We start from the raw sequence: 20,123 nt of genomic DNA, 5'->3' as shown, positions 1-20,123 counted from the left end.
TGGCGCACGGCTGAAGGCGACGTAGCTAAATCACCTCCACGGGGTGTTTACGGGGAAGGATCATTAGCGAGCTCGGCTACCTGCGTTACCCCTCGCTCTCCCTCCGTCAGCGTTTCGGCAGGAGTCCAGGGAGTCTGATGCCCTCATTAATAAAGATTACTATCTTATCCTACAATGAATAGTAGTAATTTTAATAATTATGCCGAACAGCGATAAACTTAATCTCATTAAATTAATGCCCAATCGTTCTTCTTTACAAAGAATAATCCACGTATTCATAATAATAAATAATAATTTGGTTATCAAAATGCGTCATTATAGACGTTTTTTTTATATCTTAATGGTATATTTTGTACGATCACATTAGCATGATGTAATAATAATTTTGGGAATGCATTATTAAAATATATTAAAATAATTTATTTGGATGGAGTTATTTTTTGGAGAAGCTTCCGCATTGCGGGAGGAGAACGTCTGAGAGAAGCACACTATATTTACCCTATCTCCTCATGCCGTGACTGTGCCCAATATTGAAACAGCAGAAGAAGAACGGGGGCAATAAAATGGATATAGAGTAAGTGCACGAAAAAAAAATGTTTTAGAAAGTTAACTTTTCAATTGTTACACGTTTTTGCTGTTAAATGCTAGCAGTTTTGTGTTATAACACGATATAACACGGAGAGATTATGCATGCAAAAGTTAATGACTTTGTTTTATTTTATAAAGCCGTTTTTAACATGCACAGTATCTAGCTTTAGTTAAATGTGTGTTGGAGTGGAGTGTTAACTAGCATTTAGATTTAGTTTACTGTGTGTTGGGGCAGGGAGACGGTACTGTGAGAGAGAGACGGTTTTCAAACAGACAGACGGACCCGCTAGCTAAGTTTCACTTGATCGGTTCTCCACCAAAGCGTGCTGAGAGAGTCCGGACTGTTTTTTGCCAGTTTAGACTTTATTTGAAGGTACAATGGTACCTCGACTTATGACTGCATCTACTTACTAATCCAAGATACGATAGTCGCGAAAATTAGCATCGTCTTACGACTGACTGCTCCAAGATACGACCGTGGAAATTTGTAGTTGGCGCGTCGGCGTCAGTCAGCGGGCGACCTACATCGTGTGTGCACGTTGTTCGTGGCTTATCGATTTTTTTTTCATATTTACTGTGTTTGTGCTGTGCATTTTGTTTTTTTGTTTTTTAACTTATGAAAGCAATATGTGCTCTCTGTCATTTGGGTGGGCCGGCTGTACAAGTGGTTGCCTGCTGAAATAGAATATTTTCTGCAATGATATCTGTTATCCTCGGGCAGTGCCTGACTTTAAGGATAAACAGTAAAAGATAACATTTATAAAGTCGCGATCATGTGGGACATCTGGAACAATCACAGCATCCCATTTTGCTGGTTCATACACATTGCTGTATGGAGGTGATTTAGCAGCATGAGAAATGTACCACTGAATTTTGGAGTCCTAAATAGTTGTAACTGGTTCTAATGTTGTGGCTGATCGGTGTGTATGTTGTTGTATGATGTTGTTGTGATTTTATTTTTTCCTATTGAAATAAAAAAAAATGAAAGTCAAACCTGATTTTAAATTTCACTCATCCTTTGGTCATGAAATGGAAAAATAATTTTTCAATTTTGATTTTTGTATCTCCAAAAAAGCAAAATTTGAAAACCACTCATACCCCATTTTTTCCATTTCTGATTCTGAATTGAGAATAGAGTAACCAAAAGATACAGCGATTGAAAGACCTGGTCTACACTCCTAATTGTATTTGTCCTTTTACATTTCTATTTCTATCTTAGAAATCTCTGAGAGAAGGAGGTGGTTACCTGAGGAGGTCCATGCGGTGGAAAAGAACCTGAAGGCTTTCATTGAAAGTGGTAAAGTGCCGGGAAGGACTGAGTGTGATGCATGTATTAGAGCTTCACCTGAAGCTCTAAACCAGCGAAGCTGGACTGCATTGAAGTACTATGTAAAAAATCGTATCACTGCCATCCAATGCGAAAGTGCGAGAAGAATTTATTAATAGAGTTGTTAAAGCATTTGCTCAAACATGTTGGTTCACGTTGCTCAAAAATGTTGGTTCATTTGATGCAACTTCATTTTTGATGATGTTTGTGTTGTTCGTTGGCATCCTGAGTACCCAGGTATACACTGGAGTTCAACTAGTTATTGATTTTATCAGGCGAAAACATTGATAATTAGTAGTTAGGTGCAGTCAAAGGCCGCAAGTCAATTCATCTGCTGATAACAACTGACTCTACGGTGGCCAACGGGAAAACTCTGCAACTAAAGAAAATACATGTAAATAGACAAAACGCAAGCAAATTTAGAAAATGTCATCATCAATTTGACAACACAGGCAACAACACAATGGAAAAGTTCACGAAGGAACAAACTTAAAATAAAAACATCAAGAAATGTTTGTGTATCATATCTGATATATTCCCCAAATGAAGTGTCCGTGGTGAATTGCTTTTAAGTTTGTTTCTGTGCAAATGTTTCCATTGTTTTGCATCTCTTGCCTGTGTTGTCAAATTGATGATGATGTTTTCTGAATTTGCTTGTGTTTTGTCTATTTGCAGTGAGTTTTCCTGCCGACCACCGTAGGGTAGGTTTTTATCAGCAGATTAATTGAAAATGGATAGTTAGGTGCAGGCAAAGGCCAAAGGTCAGGGTTTACCACCATACTACTCTTCCCCCGCGTGAATACATTGCACTTTTTCTTTGTTACAAAGCATATCAGGAGACTTACTGAGCCCTGTGTGAGCCCTTGTTTGTTTTCTTGTGCCATCTGCTCCTTTTTATTTTATAATAAATAATTGTAATTTTTTATCTACCTTTTGTACAGTGGGTGTAGGTTTATTCCCCGTTCGATTACGTTTGGAAGAAAATATTATACTGTCAAAACCATCAAATTCAATAACAATTGATTCTGTGCTCTCTTTTAAAGTATATGTGGTATTTGTCATACTTATCTGGAAATCAATTGATGAACCGGTATTTAAGTCGAAAATGATCTGCATAATATGCTCAAATTTACTACATTTACTTACAGCGTGCTTAGGTAGAAAAATAATCTTTACTTTCCAATTTTTGATATGTTTAAGTGGTGTTGGCCTGAGGCCTGATTTCTTAAATTGGTTGTATATCCTTTCAAATTAATAATTATACTTTTGGAAGGTTTATATTTTTCAATCAGAATCTGACCTATTGATTAAAAAAAGTGTTCAGTGTCAAAGTTTGCATGTCAATAGACCATAACATGGTGGGTCCCCTGTGTAATCAAAAAGTCAGGTGGGGTTCCCATGAGGCTCAAAAATTCAGGTCTAAAATCTTTTTGAGGGTTATCATTTTTTAAAGTAGTTTTTGTATCATCAAAAAATGATCCGTGATTTATGTACTCAACACTAAACATTTTACGAGACACAAGGACGCGTTAGCATGGGGTATGCCACGTGAAAACCCCAGCATGCAATGGGGGGCGTACCTTCGTATTCCTGTCTATTATTTGTCCGCATTTTGTTAATTGTTTATATTCTTGTTATTTACATTTACATTTACATTTAGTCATTTAGCAGATGCTTTTATCCAAAGCGACTTACAAGGGAGAATAACATTCAAGCTACAGCTATTTCTCTACATTCTGCTGGTACTTGTAGAGTTAATTGACTAACCGATATGATGGTCTATAGACCAATCAATAGAAAAAATAGTTTCACCTTTACAGCCAGCAGTAAGGTTTTTGGATGCTTTAAATTGCAGTACACTTGTTCTAGAAAATGATCAGTTTCTAAGTTATGGAGCCATTTCAAAATGTTATTGTCGAATTAGTGTCTTGTGCTGTTCTTATTTATCTATTGTGCCTCAACACTTTTAGAAGCCTCGTGGAAAGTCAGTAGTATTTATTTTGGGTTTTTGTCTGTTAAGAAACAGGTGATCACCAGAAAGTGCGCCTGTAGCCAATTTCCACCGTGACTGGACGAAGCCACAAGCTGGTCATTACAGCAGAGTCTCCAGATAAGAAGGTATTTTTGTTTGATTATTTATGAACAATACTTGAAGACAAAAGTTGTGATTTTCATGAAAAAAAAAGACTTTCTATGTTTCTAGTTTGTACTTCTTGTTGGTGACTCCCATCTACGGAGCATTGTGGATGGATTTGTGAAGATGCCAGGGGACCGAGGTACTGAATGCTTTTTTGTCTCGGAGACCTGACGCAGTTTGTGTTGTAGCCCCTAGCAGCGACTTGACGGCCAGCAGGACCATCGACAGCAGTAGACTTTCGCAGCCTCCTGGTCAGTGTCTGCAGTCGCTGGCCAAAGTTACGCTTCATGTTTAGTACATTTTTGGTAGTATTGGTACTATTAATACTTTTGCTTTGTGAGCTCTGCAGAACATATTTTACATTTTGAAAACAAATGTACTGTAATAAACACCTTTTTTTTTTTGTGTGTTTGTATAGGTGTTTGTCCTGGACTTCCTTCCGCGTCTGACTATTTGCTCCGTGAGGAATACCATCCTGTGGCGGCATGCATGGGAAGCATATTTTAATTTTAGTACAGTTAAATGTATAACGGAGTATATATTTTTAGACAAACCAATTCAATAAATATTTCTAATGAACAAAGTTGACATCTATGTGTGCATATTTCTATTCGTCCTAATCGTTGTTTTAAGGCATCAAGTACTTTTCTGCAGCCAACCACTTCCCATTGAACCACCCAGAGCTGTGAAGCACAGATGGTGTAAGTACAATTGTACAATTTGTTGTCATGTCACGTGATGGCTATTTTATGAATAACTTTGCTATGTTGTGAAACCATGGCCCTGTGACATTGCTGTGAAATGCTGCTTATCGCCAACTGGAGACAACAGCGCCGCCAACAGCACGAAAGTCAAAGGTTTCTCCCGGCAGGTCACTTCCAACATTCTCTCCAAAAGTGGTTGTGAAGGGAGAGCTCATCGTGCCTCATCCTTCACCTAACCCTTTTGAGTGGAGACTGGTTGGAAGGGGCAGAAAGATAATCGGTTGCACACTGTTATTGTTGGGGTAAGACCCTCTGGAAACTGTGATAGTCTCTGATATTCACTCAAAGTGTACCGATTTTCATTAAACAATTTTAATATGTTTGTTATGAAACATATGGACATTAACACACACACACACACACACACACACACATGTCTAACACACTTTAATTAACTGAACAACTTACCAGTGAGCGCTCCGGGCTACAGTTGATTCTGCTGTCGGCTCCCCTCAACCGTCCTCTATTGTTTTGTATCCAGGAGATTTTCTGCAGTTTGTTGGTTTTTTTATTCTCTTTTTAGTTAGTAGTTTAGTTTAGTTTAGTTTAGTAGTTAGTGCTTTTAGTTGGCCTTTTGTCAAGACATTGTCTTAAATCGACATTTTGCTCTATGATTTCACAGGTGGACACAACACCAGTAGCGTCGCCGGAATGATCCATCCCGTTATCAACTTGTTCCATCGCATCTTTCTAGCGCTGTCCAGTGTGGAGAATTTTATATTGTTTTTATATCAACAATTGTATATCAATTTTATATCAAGAAAATTTTGCTTTGCTTACATGGGAAAGCCACGGTGGGACATTGGCAGAAAGCTACTGCCTCCAAGAGGACACTGGGAACGGAGCAGGTTTGCTTTGTTCGTTGTTTTTCTTCTTTTTTCAATGACATTTTTGATAGTAGTACTTCATTTTAGTTTTATTTTGTCCATGCATTTCATTCTCTTGCTTTTTTTTAGGGGAAGGCAGCACCAACCGTTGTGGAGGTGTCTTCAAAGCCACACCTGCCAGTGATGTGCCAGTTCTTGTGAAGGAATAGCAGCGCTCTCAAACATTTGTCAAAGGTCAGAGTGATGCTGCTCCTTATTATCCTGATATGGAGAGTGCTACAGTGTTTTCTGATGTTGCAGCAGAGCTTGACGCTAGCAGTTCTGTCATGGGAACAATTGATGTCACTTCTATCAGCGGAACAGGTGATAGCTGAGAACATTTTTTAACAAAGAAAAACGTAGAACACTTTCAGTGCCGGGAAAGCATACGTTGAGTGTTTACACAAATGGTCCTTTTACGATCTAGAAAAACTGAGATAACGACTAAAACTTTCGTGACAGTGATATACAGGAATGTAAGATCTCCTGTGAAAGAGTCGGGCGTCACCAAACAAACATATGCCTCAGCATTCAGACATCACTTGGTGGTAGAATTATATCATTCATTAACATTGATCATCATTTTTCTCTCACACTCCCTTCTGTTGTTCCCAGTGGAATGATACAAAAGGAAAATGCAATAATGCTTAAGTATAATATAATTGAGGCAAAGGGATCAGAAAATGATGTATAAATTGAGTACAATACATTTATACAGAGATATTGTTTTATCTGTGTCCTTTTGATGGAGGGGCCAAGGAAAATGATGACCATATAACAAGGTGGGAAGTGGCCAGGTGTAATCAAATGTGGAGCAGAAGTCCAGCGGTGGAGCCGTCTGTGGGGCGCCAATGTTGGTGTAGAAAGCCCCTTCGATAACTGCTTCCAAAACACACATTTCTTCGGCTGTGGTAAGGGGAATGGCAGTAACCCAAGTAGCCTATGTAGGTATGGTTGAAGTGGTTCCATCGCAGTTGCAGGGTGAGCAGCGTTCAGCGTACACTCACGTTGTCTCCTCAACGAGTACCTAGAGGGGAGTAGGAACTTTCTTGCGATGAGATACGTGTATCCATATTGGTCGTTCTACCACCTTAACTGCTGCTGCAGTGGTGCGGGTCCCTAACCCTGCTGGAAAGGTCCTAGGAATCTGGCAGAGTTCCAGCTTTTCCTCTGTAAGTCGCGATCACCACCCATTCACCTGGTCAGCGGCCGTGTAGAGGTCCTTCAAGTGGGACGGGTAGGGCTGCTTTGACCTGGGCACATAGACTTAAACACTTGGGTGAGAGACACATTTTGACAACATTGTTTGGTATAGGTCCAAGATTGTTAAATGGGCGTTAAATAGTTGAATAGCAGACTACAGGCTCAGTACAAAAATGAATGTATGCACACTCGTGTAACAACAGAATAATATTATCACAATGTCTAATATGTAGGAGATAATAGGCGGCCATTTTGACACGCCCATGCATGGCACCACTAGAATATCAAATGACACACTGGGACTGACGAGTGTGCAAAGATTTGTGAATTTCCAAGTATCTTTTGGAACATGAAATTGTACGTGTTGCCACGCCCACACCGTGTGCCAAAATATATATGTATTTTAATAAGTTTTAGCTGTGAAGGTGTCTTGTAGACACTCGTCAAGTTTGAAGTCGATCCGATAAATCGCCAAGGAGGAGTTTCGCGAAAGTACAAAGCATAAATATGACTAAAAAGTCAGGAAAATTCAAAATGGCCGACTTCCTGTTGGGTTTCCGTCATGGCGGAAATATATATTTTTTCCAAGTCTAGAGAGGTTACAAATGTGTACCGAATTTTGGGAGTTTACGTGGAAAAAGGTGAATAGGTCAGAAAATTTTTATTTTATTTTCTAGGGTGGCGTGGCAACACGTAAAATTTCATGTTCCAAAGATACTAATTCACGAAACTTTGCGCACTTGTTAGTCCCAGTGTGGCAATTGATATTGTATGAGTTGCCTGCATGGGCGTGGCAAAATGGCCCGACACACCCTGTTGAAAATTTCAAAACATCAAACCTATTCACTTTTTACCATGAAATTCACAAAATTCGGGACACTTTTGTAACTTCTTGGATTAAATGTGTAATTTTAGTCACTTTCCGTTCATTTTCTCGCTTTGTACTTTCGTAAACTCCTCCGAGGCCATTTATCTGGCTTCAAACTTGGCGAGTGTCTACAAGACACCTTCACGATTAAAAGATATTAAAAAAAATAATAATTGTCACACGATGTGGCCGTGGCAAAGCGTTGGATTTCGTGTTCCAAAAAAAGCTGTGTTTTTGTAATATTTTATCCACTTTTTATGCTTTGTACTTTCGTGAACTTCTCCTGGGGGATTTTTTGGATTGAGAGTCATTGGGGATTAAAAGTTATTAAAACATTTTTTTTTCGTCACGATGCGGGTGTGGCAACGCGTTGAATTTTATGTTCAAAAAAACAGTTTACGTGACTTTTGGGGCCTTGAGAAACTACAAAATTATTGCAAAACTTTGCACACTCTTCAGTCCCAGTGTGGCATTTAATATTCTATGGGTCCTATACATGGGCGTGTCAAAATGATCAACTAGATGCAGTTATCGTGGATGAGGATGTCGGGGTCCTGGTGCTGGGGAAAGGAGGCCCATACCTATAGCAACATAGGTGTCGCCACATTCCTTCTGTCTCAATGCCATGTACGCTTGTATTTCTGGTTTTCCCAACGCAGTCATGATGCATTTTTCACTAGAGTACAAATGCATGGTATACAACAACATCCACATACAATTAACAGAGCAGCAATGATAGCAACGTTGATTATGCATGATAAAATGAGGCCTTTTCATTTGGAAAACATAGAGTCCAACCAACCAGTGATGTGATCATCCATTCCTGCATTTTCTTTTAGTTCTACGCTCCGTGAGTGGAGTAGCAATTCCTCCTACTGGTTCCTGTGTTTATAAGCACATTACTCCATGCCCCACAATCAATATGGGTACCTTAAACCTCGTCCAGCCACCAGTCACTTGTTAGTCTAGGGTTGGTGGACCACGCATATTTCTCATTCCACTGGTACTGCTCCTACCCTGTGGAATCACACTTTATTATGGAACAGAAATCAACATTGAATGCCAGGATTTGTCCTTCATAGGCATAAATGACAAGAACTGTTTCTTTCATTCGGCCCCACTCTTTGACCTTTGTCATATACTGGTCATACGATAATTGGGGTCCCACTTGGTAAGAATATGTATACTGTGTAGGGTCCAGGACTTCTCCTAGGGTAAACAAAAAAAATATTATTTTTTTTTTACATGGTTAATTACAGAATGCTTACGTCTTTCAGCTGGATCCTTGTTTCTGTGAGAGTTCTTGCGGGTGGGGTGACAGGGGCGCAGTGGGAGAGGTGGTGACAGGGAGCACCAGTTTTATTTTTGAGCTTTACTGCATGTGAGGTGGCCAACACTACCTCCCAAGGTCCAGTCCACCTTGGCTCAGGCCACTTCTGTTTGTGGACCTTGATGTGGACCCAGTCTCCGGGGCTGACCACCAGGGTGTGGGGCAGTCTGGGGCAGTGTTCTTGACCTGTGAATACAAAACTCGAGATACTGCGGTTAGTGCTTTGACATATTCAGGTAAACCTTCCTGGAAATCATCAAAAGCGGGTGATTTAGCTGGTAGGTTGTGAGGACCTGGCATGGGGCGGCCTGTTAATATCTCGTGTGGGCTAAGATGTGTTTGACTATGGGGAGAGGTCTCGCATGGACATTAATGCTAGGGGTAGGGCATCTACCCACGTTAGTTTAGTCGTTTTTGTGATGTTCTGTAGAGACATACTGAGTTGCTGTTTTGTCTCTATCAGCACCTTGGCCATTTTTTCTTTCAACGTCTGGTTTGCACTTTCAACTAGGCCTTTTGACTGGGGGTGATAGACTGAACCAGATCTATGGGAGATACCTAATGCCTGTTCTACCTGGCTGAGTTTTTTATCGCTGGTAAAATGAGATCCATTGTCCGAGCAGATAACTGTGGGGTAACCCCACCGAGGAATGCGTTTTTTCCATAACCATTTAATCACAGATACTGCATCCTCTCTTTTGCAAGGGACTGCTTCTACCCATTTGGAGAATCGATCTACCATCACGAGTAGGTATCTGTACCCTTGTACTCTGTTGTCCCTGCCCATGCCGGTGTAATCTATGCATATTTCTCTGAAGGGGTAGGGGGGCACTGAGAATGTTCCCAAAGGTCTTTGGTAGACTGTCTTCTTATTTAGCTCGTGACAGACGACGCATTCTGCAATATGGTTGGCCACCATTTCCTCCAGGTAGGGATGCCACCAGTCCTGTTTGAGCCTGTTGGTGGTTCTTTTGGGTCCTTCATGAGTCTGTCCATGTGCATCCTTGATGAGGTAGACCAGGAGTGCGGCTGGTGCTACTGGCCGCCCATCGTGGCTTCTCCATAGGCCGCTGGTGCATGTGGCTCCTTTCTTCTGCCACTGCGAGTGTTCGTTCCATTTCGCTTCTTTCTGCACTTCTTTCAGATGTTCCTCTGACAAATTGAGGGCGTTGTCTTCAGTAAATACAATCATCATTGCTGCGCTTTCTTTTAGGTTCCCTCCTGCTTCTTTTGCTGCTGTGTCGGCTGCGTTTGAATTTCCTTTTGAGTGTCCTTTGCATTTGATGATCTGGATTTTTCGGGGGAGATGTATAGCTTCCAGGAGGGCGAGTATGAGGTCTTTGTGTTTTACCGGGGCTCCTGCTGACGTTTGGAGTCCTCTTTTCATCCATATGGCTACATCCACGTGAGCTGCAGCGTGTGCGTATGCTGAGTCGGTGAATATGTTTGCATCTTTGTTTTTTGAAGTTTTTAATGCTTTCACCGAGGCGTCGAGTTCTGCTTTTTGTGCTGATGCTGGTTGTTCTATCATCCCACTTCTTAGGGTGACGTGGTGTCCATTAATTTGTTGAATGGCTGCGTATGATGCTCTATTTCCCTCTTCTTCTTTGAAACAACAACCATCTATAAACAGGACAATTTCTGCATCGGGGTCAGATGTTCCATCCAAGTCTGTGCGGCCCTTTGCTTCCAGTTTCATGAGCTGTACGCAGTCATGGGTGCCATCTGCATACTGTAGTCCGCCGGCCAAGTTGATTCCATCGGCTGTGTACAAGACATTGTCTCTTTCCAGGGTGACATGCAAGCGCATCTTGTGTTTTGGTGTGGTAAAGGTGAAATCCGTTTGATCGAGGTAGGATTTGACTCCATGAGTGGTATGCACGATGGTGGGGTGGTAGAAAGTAATGTGGTCGGTTCTCGTAGGGCGTGTGCGATGGCAGCCGTGTGTCGTCCACATCCGGAGAGTCCATGTTCCACTGTGTCGAGTTTGCAACTGTGGTGAGCCAGGATCGCGCGCTCACCGTGTCGAGGCTGCCAGAGCACAGCTTGACAATTCCGTGCTTTTCAGTAACGTCCAAATGGAACGAGGAAGAGATGTCTGGGGTGCATAGGTGTTCGGCCTTCCCCATGAGTTGTTTCAATCTTATGAACGCTTCCTCCGCACTTGTGGTCCAGTTGAGTGGTGCCTTGACGTTCCGATGGCCAGCTTCCGCAATGGGTTCGCGTGGGGGAACAGTGTGGTCCACATAATCAGCTATGTGGTGTCTGCTATAGCCAGTGAGTCCCAGGAATGCTAGCATTTGCTGCACGGTGGTGGGTTTAGGGTACTGGAGCATTGCCTGTTGTCTTTCCTGGTTGATATATCTCTTATCTCCCGTGATCCTTTTTCCCAGGAATACCACTTCTGTGCGGCAGACCTGTGCTTTTTCCTTCCTGATTTTGTAGCCACATTTTGCGATGCGCCGTAGCAGGGATTTGGTGGCCGTGAGGCAATTTTCTACTGTGGCGATGTCCATGAGGATGTCGTCGACATACTGGATGAGTAGGAGTTCCTTGAGATCTGCCTTCAGGCAGGCGTTGAATATGGTTGGCGTGCATGTGAATCCTCGTAGCATTCTTGTGTAGGTCTAAGAGCATTTTTTAAATGTGAATGCAAACATATCTTGACTTTCTTTGGCCAAGGGGAGGCAAAAAAATGCGTTGGCCAGGTCGATGACGGTGAAAAATTGATGACTCGGGGAGCCTGCATGCAGGGCGACATGGGGGTTGGGCACTTTTTCAGTAATGGGTTGGACCACCTGGTTGATACGTCGCAGATCGTGGACCAGGCGCCATGAGTGTCCTCCAGCCTTGGGTACTGGTAGAATTTGTGTGTTCCACGGTGAATCCGCTGGTCGTAGAACTCCTGCTTGTAAGAGGCCTTCAATGGTGGAGGCTATTCGAGCAGCTGCCTCGGGCTTGACCTTGTACTGACCTTGCCAAATGGGCACAGCGTGGGCTTTCACTTTGATGTGTATATTGTGGTGTGGTGTGCAGCCAACGTGATAGGGGCCGGTGGTCCAGAGGGTTGGCGGTAGTTGGGCGAACATTTCTGCTGCCAGGGGGTGTTCTTCGATGCTTCCTTGATAAGTTCTTTCCAGGACATTTCTTTCATATATGCCTTGTTCGTAGCTGTTGTGTCCTATTCTCCAAACCGATTTGTCTGGCGTGTGTTGCAACAGGGGGTTCGTTGTGGGGACCCAGGTGGGTTGGCGAGGGCTCTTTTGACCATGGGGCCCAATTGTTTGGCTGCATGGTTGGCTTCTACGGCTAGGGTCACATGTGGAACTGCGGTGTCGTGAAGTAGATACCAGGATTGTTGGTCTGGTGTCAGGCGGACCGCTGCTGCAACTCCTTCCTGGCCCAGATAGAAGTCTGTTGTCTGGAGTCGTTCTTGTCGTCCCTCCTTTTTCGCTTCCCAGCCTTCGTCATAGATGTCATCACGGTGGCGTGTGAAACAGAGAGTGCAGTGTACAGGTCCAGCATCGACTTTTTCCAGAGTTGGTAGGTTTACAAAATGCCACCAGCCGGTGAGTGTGGGGTCGGGGGTGGTATCAGGAGTTCCACCTAAGACGAGTATACGTTCGAGGGGTATTAGCTCTTCTTTTGGCTCAGAGAAACTAACTTCCAGACCGTGGAGGTTACATATCACAGATGCCCCTGTTCTTCGGAGAAGGTCCCTTCCCATTAGGTTGGTGGGGCAGCTTGGTGAGTAGAGGTATTGGTGTCTGACTTTGTGAGGACCTATCTTGGTAGGGAGGGGTGCGGTGAAGGACTTGTGTCGTCCCAGAGAATCCAACAGTACGTAATTTCCGAGTGGATAGTTGTATGTAGTATGTAGTATGTTGCCGGCCAGGTTCTTCAAGCAAGACACGTGACAGTGACAGTGACAGTAATTCCTTGGAGTGACAGTGATTCCTTGGATTGTACATGGCACTACTGGTTCGGCATTTATTTTTGTCTGTACCACCACTTCCATGTCCCCTGGGCGCCTCTATGCTCCATGCCATGGCGGGGTGTCCATGCGGGGTCCTCCCTTTCCTCTCGAGGAAGCTCCTCTTCCTCTCTGAGGGGGGCGGTAGGATCCTCTATATAATTGCTGGGGTTGTTGGTTCTGGGGGCATTCCCTTGCCCAGTGGTCACTTTGGCCACAGATGAAACATCCTGTAGTTTTCTCGGGTCCTCCCCATCCTCTAGAGGATTGGAATTGTCCTCTCCCTCTCAGTTGCTGCCATTGGGGGGGGCCTTGGGGGTATGAGGGTGCGGGGGCCCCTGGATACTGCCGCTGGGGATATTCATAGGGAGTCCAGGCCTGCTGCCATTGGGGTAGGTGCTGGGCTGGTGGGTAGGCGGGGGTTACAGTTAGGGGCTGTGGTCCTGTCCATTGTAGTGGCGCGGTTTGGGGCGGGGCCTGTGCTTCAGGGGTGGTGACTACTGCTTGCACAGTTGCTTTCTTCTTTTTGTCCGTATTGACTTCATCTTCCAGTTTTTTTACCTGCATTTTTAGTAGTCTGGTTTGTATGGAATCTTTCTCCAGGAATTCGTCTTCTTGCTTTTTGATGTGTCTTTCCAGGTGATGGATGAGATGGCTCTCCCACTGTCTCTCGGTCATGTCTGACAGTCAAACTGTGTCTGCGAGCTACAGCCTGACATCTCCTGGGAGGCCATTTTGGCATTTGGCATCTGCATGTACATGGGGAGACCCACTAGGCAGGGGTCATGACGTTCTACAGTGCTATCACTCCAGAGCTCCTTTGCTCATGTGAGATAGGCGTGTGGTTCTTCCCCATTTTTAAATCTCAGGCCTGCCAGGGCCACTGTGTTGCGTCTGGTCGGCCAGGTTTCTCCTATGGCTGTCCATATGTCATTCCGCATGTGGTCGAATGGGTGCTCGTGGGCCATGGTGAGGGTTCTAACTTCTCTTTCCAGGGAGGTCAGGGTGATGTTTCCTGCTGTGGCGCGGAGAATGGCTCGCACATCTCTTAGGGCTAGTGTGTCAGCCGCTGTGTGGTTTTCGAAGATTCGGATCCATGCTGCAGCTCCTTTGTCCAACGCTGATAGGTTGCCTTTGAGGGCCTGCATGTCGCGGTGGTACCAGGGAACAAATGTTTCTCTTTTGGCGGACTGCTTTTGTTCCTCCTCTCGTTGTCTAATTTTCGAGCGGGTAACTATCCCTATTGCTGACGATCTTCTGGCCTGGCTTTTGGATGATGCTATAAGGGTTCCTTTTCTTCTGTTGTCGTTTGTGTACTCTCCCCGGGAGCTGCCACTGTTTTTGAATGACCACTTTTTTGTCTTAGTCTCGTGGTCTGACATGGGTTCTTCTTCCCAGGAGCGGAGGGGGGTGGGGTGTCTTTGTTTTGTTTTCTTAAAGGTGTATTTGTGGACTACAGGGGTAGGTGAAGGTGTGGGCTGGCTTCGGGTCTTTTGTTTTTCTTTGGGTTGTTGTTTGGCTGTAGCGTCTGCAGGAGGTGCTATGAGATGAACATGGGTTGTGTTGGCATCCTCTGGTAGTGGGCCACATTGTCCAGTCAGTGTGACAGTTGCGTGGCTAACCCTTGTGGTACATTTCTTTTTCCTTTCTTGATGTCTTTTTGTGGTTTGTAGGACTGGCAAGTGCATTCGTCGTCCTCTGTATTAGAGGAGAGAAACTCTTTGTGTCTGTTTGATCGTTAGGGGGCGATGTCTGATCATTGTCCTTGTTCTCACTGTCAGATGGCTTTGGGGAGGGCTGTACTCGGAAATGGATTTGGATCGGGCCTTCCATTACTAATACGGGTGCTTGTATTTCTGGCGGGGGTGGGGTGGCTATTTTCTGGTTGCTCAGCACAGGGGGCGCTGTTGCTTCAGGTGTGTGCTCGGTCTTAGGGTTGTACGGAGAGGGGGGGTGCCGATGTGTTTCTTCATCGGCCAGCAGGGAGGGGTAGAGGGATGGGGTGGTGTGTGGTTGGAGTGGGGTGTGACCTTGGGGGATGGGTTCGGGGAGGGGTGGTAACTTGTCTTCTTGTGGGGGGTAGGGTTCCTTCTGGGCTTCTACCACTGCCTTGGTTGCGGCATTTCTGATTTTATTGCGACGTTCGACAATCATTTCCGCTCGAATCCATGCCGTCATTATGTGCTGAACCAGCGCCCATTGTGCACGCTGCTTGTTTAACTTGCGCTTTCAAGCCCCCATTAATCCAGGGTTGTTTTTTGCATCCACTCCTGCTTCAGCCAGCAGTCTTTTTTCTTCCTCTATCACCTTGGTGCGGTTTTCTGCTGTCGGGGTAGTGTCTTTCGACCACCACCCTGCTTTGATCCATTTTTGTTCATATTTATGGAATTTCCAAGTTTCTCAAGCATGGAACTTTGGCTCTGTTCTGTTCTTGAGCTCAGCTACAGCTTCAATACGAATCTCACTGGTGCCGGGTCTGGGGGATGGGGTCTTTTCCATTATGTTTTTGAATGGCAGGAGAACAAAAGACATGGGAAGAAGTGGGAGGGGGAAACCTCAAATGTTCGGATCTCAATGTGTTTCTGGTGCAGCTACGCCACTAGTGGTCTTTTAGGTTATTACAGGTCAACTTTTTTTTTTTATTTGTATTTTTTTTGAATATATTGCCCTTTTATCTAGGGCAATTTGAGGAGGTTGTTCATACACATACACACACAAAACCTCTATCACACATGCACAGACTCTATCAAACACACACTCTCTTAAACACAAAGACTGTCTCAAACACACACACGCCCGCGGTCTCTCTCACATTCACACACACGCATGGTACCTCTCTTTCCACACACACAAGGTACCTCGTTGCGCACACTCTCACTCACACAGCCGGCAATACAATTTTACGCTAAGTCACGTGAATTGGGCCTTTAACCCTTTAATATTTGGTTTCTCTAAGAACCGGGCCTTTAACCCCTAAATGCTTGGCTTCCTTTTTACTTTAAAAATGATTCCGGGCCTTTCACCCTTAAATGAAATTACCGACTATCGACTACCCTTCTGAAGGCTGAGTTTAACATTTTTCATCGCCAGACATCACTTAGTTTAGGCATTTCGGAGGTCTTTTCAACAACCGGGCCTAAACGGGATTCGGAATTACTTCACGAGTTAAACATTGTTCATCACCAAAACGTCGCTCAGTTTAGGCATACTGGATGTATTCTCTACACACGGGCCCAAACGTTACGTGGAATTACTACGCAATTTAAACACACAGCCGCTTCGAAGGGGGGTTTCCTAACCCGTTCCCTTAACTTACCTTACTACCGTTCTCATCAAACAATCCAATATCTCCTCTCCACAATATTTAACAATTATTATTCATGCATCATTCAACAATACATCCCCAAAACCACAAAGTTGTTCGTCCAGCCATAAACAGTACAACACTTCCACCTAAAATATTCCTATCTAATCTATGCAGACTTCATGAAATGGCTCTGCTCACCTTTTAGCGGGTACCCATGGAAGTATCGCAACCGTTCAGGCTTTCGGAACTCCTCTGCAGTCTTGTAATGGGATCACGTCGGGGTCACCAATTTGTCGTGTTCAAAATTTCCAAATCCGGAATGATGGGATGAAACTGGAACTTTGAGCTACGGAGAGTTTATAGGACAGTTTGAGAATCTACCAAAAAATAAAAAACGTTTTACGTCGACGTGGTTAGTCCTAAGCTGCTTGTCTCATCTAGCATACATTTCACCCAGGAGTCTGCAGAAACTTTGTTTCCTCGTCACTTTGTTACAAACGACAGACCCCCCTTTGCGAGGCGGTCCCGCCTTTGTTATTTCCCATCTCCCGAGTATCTAGTTTCAGACTCCCCGCTGTGTGTGCGCCAGATTAACCGTTTCAGTGCCGGTTTCTAACTGGTTGCGTAGTTACACCCAGTGTCTTTAGACATGTTTTAATTTTGGCTCTGACTGATCAATAAAACTGTATTTCATAATTACCCACTATATGAATGATAGTAATGTACATGAATAAATTTATGTAATGTATACTGTAGTATACACACATATAGTTTTGCTATCGAGGATTAGTTCAATCTGTAATGTTATAGTTATAGTAGTATAGTTATATGTAGTACGTAATAGTTATAGTATATGTATATATATATAATTTTTTTTCTTTCTCACAAAACCCAACAGGAAGTCGGCCATTTTTAATTTTCCTGACTTTTTAGTCATATTTATGTTTTGTACTTTAGCGAAACTCCTCCTTGGCGATTTATCGGATCGGCTTCAAACTTGACGAGTGTCTACAAGACACCTTCACAGCTTAACATTATCAAAATATATATATTTTTTGGCACACGGTGTGGGCGTGGCAACACGTTAAATTTCATGTTCCAAAAGATACTTGGAAATTCACGAAACTTTGTGCACTCGTCAGTCCCAGTGTGGCAATTGATATTCTATGGGTTCCGTGCTTGGGCATGGCAAAATGACCGGACACGCCCTGTTGAAAATTTCAAAACATCAAACCTATTCACTTTTTAACATGAAATTGGGTATATTAATGTAACATCACTAGACTCGAAAAAAATTATATTGCCGCCATGACCGACACCCAACCAACAGGAAGGTGGCCATATTGGATTTAATGTGCGCAAACTCCTAGGGGATTCATCAGATCGACTTCAAAGTTCACGAGTGTCTACAAGACACTTTGGGGATTAAATTTATTAAAACATTGGGTTTTCGTCACACAATGTGGGCATGGCACTGTGTTGAATTGAAGTGTTAACCTGACTTTTGGGGCCTTAAGAAACTCGAAAAATCACAAAACTTTACACACTCAAGATAAAACCTATTCACTTTTTTAGTATCTCCTCCGAGATCTGCATAGAATTCCGGCAGGTTTTCCTCTTGTCTTTCTCCTCCGTCGGCGTATTGGTAAACACAGTGGCGGCAGGACAAAGAGATCTTAGTACGTACTCCGGTAAGTTGCGAAAAAGTCCGTATGAGGTGTCGAACAGACGTCCAGGAGTGCTTGTCGTTCATATTGTAATAGCGACAGTGCACTGCATGCAAAAATAAGAACAATACAAATAGTAATAAACACAAAACTAAGAGTTGAATGCAGAGCCGGTGTGTCCATACTACGGCGCACCCGGAAGTTAGTCCGGGTTAACTCATAAGTTAGCTAGCTTCCTCTGCTGAACCAATATTTTACTAAAATGACTTTTACAACTCTCTTTGCTCCAACTTCCATCCTTAACAAAGAATCCCAAATGCATCATTTGCTAACTTTCCCACTTTCATTGTCTTTCACATCAACTTCCATAATCATTTCAGCCTGTCAACTAACTTTACAGCTCTCTCGCCTTGTTATATTTTTTTCAAATAAATTTAAAGCCTTACAGTATCCTTTCCAGAAATCCTACCAGATATTTAGATTATAACGCTACTTTTAAACCAAGGACTCATGTGGGAAACTAGTTTGACATGTTGTGTACAACACACATACTATGCTTACTGTATCTCACATTTATACATTTGCTTGTTTTTAATCGCGATTTTCATCAGCCATGTAGCTAAACATACCCCGAGACACTGATAAAATGTCTCCGAACTCATCTCATCCATACGTGCTCCAGAGTGATCCATCGGCCAGGCGGTCACACGCCTCAAACACCATTTCAATCACCCAAGGATTCATTCATTCAACGCTTTTGCTAGGATGGGTCAAGAATAATCTATAATAATCATGTATTTAATAATGTCGATTTTATTATTGGATAACATAAAGCAAATAAACAGACAAAAACCACGATTCTCTTGATCAATGCAAAATTGGCTACTTCATAAGTAAGGCATACATTTTTAATGTACAACACATCTCTGAGTACTTAAAAAAGCCCTCTATATAATACATTTCTCTTTATTCTTCTTCATAATATTGTTCTTATACTGTAGCTAACCAATAATAAATGAAATACTTTTTACCATTAATGCAACTTCTGGTGCTCCTTCGTTTTGCTGATGGCCTTCTAGTCTGGATCATACGTTGTGAGGTTAAGCTTAATGCAGGCGTTGAGGCTTCCATCAGTTAAACTTAAGCGTAGGATGGTCTTAATGTTTCTCAGATGCGAGAAAGACTGCTCACATGCATTTGTAAAGCCAAACATGGTCAATACGGCATTACTCACACGCTGCATTGTGTGCTGTGTGACGGGACGCTCGTTCCAAGTTTTAAGAATCAGCTGGTCTTCAGTTTCAAGTTCAAGTTCAAGTTCAAGAGATTATTTGTCACATACATATTGAAGTTTTTTCGACTTCTGTCCACTTTTGTTCAGATGATTGGTCCGACTCGAGGCAGGGAGTTTTCTTAATGTTTGTCTGTCTTACAGAGGGGATCGGCGCATGGGCTCGTAAGCAGTCCAGCAGTGGAACGCCATTCCTCCTGCTCCCAAGAGGATCATTATTATCCACAATTATTATAATGATCCTCAGTGATACATATAATTGTGGCCTGCAAGTTGAAATGAACAGTAAAACTTTCGCCATGTCGGCGCACCACAGCCATCTCCTTCCCTAAGCCCTTACCTGTGGGCAGAGACTTCCACAAGTTGCGCCTGAGCAGAGACCCGGTAGGGGCAGGGCGCCGAGTAAATGGCGCCCCGGAGTCTTTATGTTGTCCGCAGCCGGTGCTTGACTACTTTGTCCGCCACATTTATATTTTGAATTTTATTTTCAAGTTGTAATTTCTCTTACCTGTTTTACTTTAAAATGACACAGAATAATAATTTATTACTTGTTAATTGTGATGAAAAATTTTAGCTCAAAATTGTATGCGAGCCATATACCGTCATCAAAAGAGCCGTAATTGGCTCGCGAGCCATAGGTTCCCGACCCCTGCTCTAGATTGATTCAATCTTTAAGCTTACTCAGATCTTCCCTGATCGGAACAATATCTCAGTGAGTCGTCACCTTCACTTTTCGGGAATCTTGTGTTGCCTTTGCTGGACCTGTCCAGACGACTCCTTGTTGGATATCTTACGGCCGGTC

This window comes from Zeus faber (genome assembly GCF_960531495.2).
Source record: "Zeus faber genome assembly, chromosome: 4".
Lineage (NCBI taxonomy): Eukaryota > Metazoa > Chordata > Actinopteri > Zeiformes > Zeidae > Zeus > Zeus faber.
This window is presented reverse-complemented; position numbering follows the sequence as displayed.